Here is a 3974-nt window from a genome sequence, read left to right on the forward strand (position 1 = left end):
CAGAACGTTAAGAACTATGCCAAATGGTGTCCAGCTTTTCTCCTTAAAGGCTGATTGGCCTGTTGTAACATTATTACTTCAGGGATGATAGATCTTTTGATATTAAAGGGATCAAGGGGAATGGGATTAGTGCAGGAAAGTGGGGCTGAGGCCAAAGATCAGCTATGATCTAAATGAATGGTGGAACAGTTCTACTGCTGCTTCTGTTTCTTGTGCTCTGAGTATGAGATGGTTTCTGTTTCTGCTGCGTACAAGGTTTCCTTGCTTTGATTCTCTAGTTGTTGGCAGCCTTTGAGGTGGTTAGTAATGTATGCTTCTCAGGGATGATGTTCTATCTTTCCTGCCACACTTTTCTGGCAACCTCACCTTTTGTATGCCTCTTAAACTTTAACAACCTTAACTCTGCTACAGTTCCCCCTATCACTTTACAATGTAGAGAGCTTTTGGTAATTCTTTGCAGGAGAAAATATGATCTTAGGAAGGAGCTTAGCACAAAAAATAAAAGTGAAAAATAACTTGCAATAGAACTAATACTTGGATATAGAACCATTTGTGTTCTTTGCACAGTAGGTTAGATAAGTGAAAAAGAACATGCATGGTGTATAATACTCAATTAGAATGTAGGAAAATAACCCAAAGTATTCTATAGAAACAATATTAGCAAAATCGGACAATAGGGGTAAAGGACATTAGGAGGGGCAACGGAAGGCTTTGTCGAGGAAGTAGGTTGTAAGGCAACCAAGGGAAAGAGAGCCAGAACAGTAAAGCTTTCAGTGAGAAATTACCAGAGCATGAAGCATGGATGGATGATCACCAGAGCTGGGTAAAGGGTTGAGATGGTGGTACAGGGATCTAGAATCAGAGGGATGAGGGGTCTTAGAGGGATGGTCTGCAGGGATGGAAGATGAGATGGGTAGGGGAAAGGTAATAAACTATAAACAAGGATGTAATATTTAAATCTGAGGCATTGCAACTTGGGATCCAGTGTAAGAAAGAAAGAAGGGAAACCTTCCTCTAACATGGTGACAGGATACCACAAAACACCGTGGAAAACCTGTGCATTTAGTCACAGTTGCAGCATGGGAAACAGATAGCTATTTTGGTCTCAGAAAACTCCCACAAAGCGGTCAAATGATGGACTTTCACTGATATAAAGCATGGGATGAAAAATATTGCAGAAGACAAAGTGTATATATGCATCTGAGTGCCATGCTTTAATTCCCCATTCCTGCAGCAGCAGACATTAGCTTTGTCAAAATCCAATGATTTGCACATTTATTCACTGAACCACTTGTTTACAAATAGTGAGGAGTGGACGACTAAACACGAGGACATTCGACACAAAGTGCTGGAGTAACTCAGCGGGTCAGGCATCATCTCTGGAGAACATGGATAGGTGACGGTTCTTGGTTCTTGGTTTCTTGGTCCTTCAAAATATTCCAAATGGAATTTAAACTGGAGGTGGTGAAGGGAGGGCTTAAGCCAGAAAGGGATATTGGGAAGAAGGAGCTACTTTAAATTTAGTTGCATCTGGTTGGGTAACTATAGTAGGGTGGAGATTATTCCATGCTTTAATTGTGCGGGGGAAGAACGAATTGCTGTATACATCTGTCTTTGTAGCTGGGATCACAAATTGGGTCGATGCCCTCGTCTGCTCCTAATTGGTTTGGGTTTGGTGTAGGTCTTGTAGTCTATGTTGAGCTGACAATTTAACATTTTGTAAAAACAGGTCAAACAGTGAGCTTCACGTCTGTTTCACGGGATTCATGGGATTAGGGTCAGGACCCTTCTTCAAACCCATTCTATCTATCCATGTTCTCCAGAGATGCTGCCTCATCCAATGAGTTACTCCAACACTTTGTGTCTTTTTTTTAAACCCGTCTGTAAAAGAGCAGATGTGTTTCCTGGAGGATTTACAAGTCTGACGATGATGCAGAAATGGTCGCGACAGCAAACACGCTGAGGAAGGATTAGAAACTGCCAATATTTGAGATTGAAGTAGGTGGTCCTAGTGATAAAACAATGCCTGACCCTGCGTTGGTTTATGTCTGCCAAGTCTAGTTCAGTCGAAGACCATGAGTGCAATACATTTATACAGCACATTTCAATCTTGGCATGCCCACAATTGTTCTACTGCCAGTTGATATTTTTTAAGAAATACAAACACTTGTAATCTAGACATCCACAGCAGCCAATTTACACACAGCGACAATGACACAAACAGCAAATTAGATAAATAGATTTTAAAATTATTTATATTATTATTTTATTATTTATTTCGAACAGAATAAAAGAATAAAAAGCAAGTGTGAAACAGCACGCAAAAAACAAAACAAGAATATTTATAAAGTGTCATAAACAATATCTATAAATAAATGAAATCGTATGTGTCCGAAAAGGAGCAGGAAGAAGCCAAAGCTTATTAATTCCCACCCTTTATTCAACTGCTTGTAATTATCTTATACAAATTTAGCAGCTATATGTACACCATATGTACACCAGCAGCTATATCACCAAATTATTTACATTTATACAATAATCAAATATTTACAAAATTTGACGGAGTTAATTGAGGAATATATGCTTTTATTGGGCTATTGGACATTTAGCATTATTTTGAGAGATATATGTCCCTGGAGCCATCAATTGAATTGAATTGATTGAATCCTTTATTTGTCATTCAGACCTTTCGGTCTGAATGAAATGCTGTTGCCTGCAGCCATACATGTAATAATAACAACACACAATAAACACAAATTAACATCCACCACAGTGAGTTCACCAAACACCTCCTCACTGTGATGGAGGCAAAAGTCTTAGAGTTACTGTCTCTTCCCTCCTCTTCTCCCTCTGCGCCGAGGCGATACCCCACCGGGCGATGGTAAGTCAGTCCCGCGGTTCAAGCTCCGCGGCCCGGGGGTGGTCGTAGCTGCCGCCCTCCAGTCCAGCGGACGCAGCTGTTGCAACGGGTGCTCCGGAAAACAGGCATCAACCTGTGACCTGCGAGCTCCCGACATAGTCGTCCACTGGCCTGCGGCCGAGCCCCGGATCCAGGTCGCCGCCGCCAGAACGCCGCCTCAGCCACCGGAGCACCGTCTCCGCCCCGCACCGGGCCGCCCACACGGCAACGGCAACGTCTCAGCCCCGCACCGGGTTGCCCCCACGGGAGCACCTTCCAGCCGGGAGCCGGTTCGCCCTCACTGGAGCGCCTTCCAGCCGGTAGCCAGGCCACCCACACGGCAGCGTCTACATTATCACATCCAAAGGAGGATGTTTATACCAAAATTCATCACCTCACACTTGTATTTAAAATTTCAAATGTCCTACAGTGCATTTTCTCTTTCAAAACACTTCAGAGCTGAGGAATTGCTTTTAAAGGCAACTGTTGCAGCCAATTGGTGCTCAGCAAGTTCTGGCAATGAACAGATGAGGTCAAACACCAGTTAATTTAGTTCAGTTCAGTTTTTCGTTTAAAGGTGCAGCGCAGAAACTAGCTCTTCGGCCGACCCAGTCCAAGCCAACCAGCAATCACCCCATACACAATCACTATCCTGCATTATCCTACATACTAGGGTCAATTTACAATTTTACAGAAGTTAATTAATCTGCTAACCTGCACGTCTTTGGAGCGTGGGAGAAAACCGGAGCACCGGGAGAAATCTCACGTAGTCACAGGGAGAACGCACAAACTACACCACTGTCCCTAAATTGAAAATGAAAGTTTTTTTTTAATCCAAAATCCAAAGACAATTCTTCAACCTAAAATGTTAACTCTGTTCCACTTTTCACAGGTTGCTGCCTGGCCTACAGAATACTTTCACATTTTTCTAATTTTATCCATGTTAAACATCTTTCCTAGCATTGGTAAAGTGCAAAGTTTCCTCCTGCTGTCCATGCCATGGGATCTTGCCTATGCACCTGAACAGGATTTTACATAGAGGCGGCACAGTGGCACAGTGTAGGGGTTTTGTTTT

Source organism: Amblyraja radiata, chromosome 8 (genome assembly GCF_010909765.2).
Source record: "Amblyraja radiata isolate CabotCenter1 chromosome 8, sAmbRad1.1.pri, whole genome shotgun sequence".
Taxonomy (NCBI): domain Eukaryota; kingdom Metazoa; phylum Chordata; class Chondrichthyes; order Rajiformes; family Rajidae; genus Amblyraja; species Amblyraja radiata.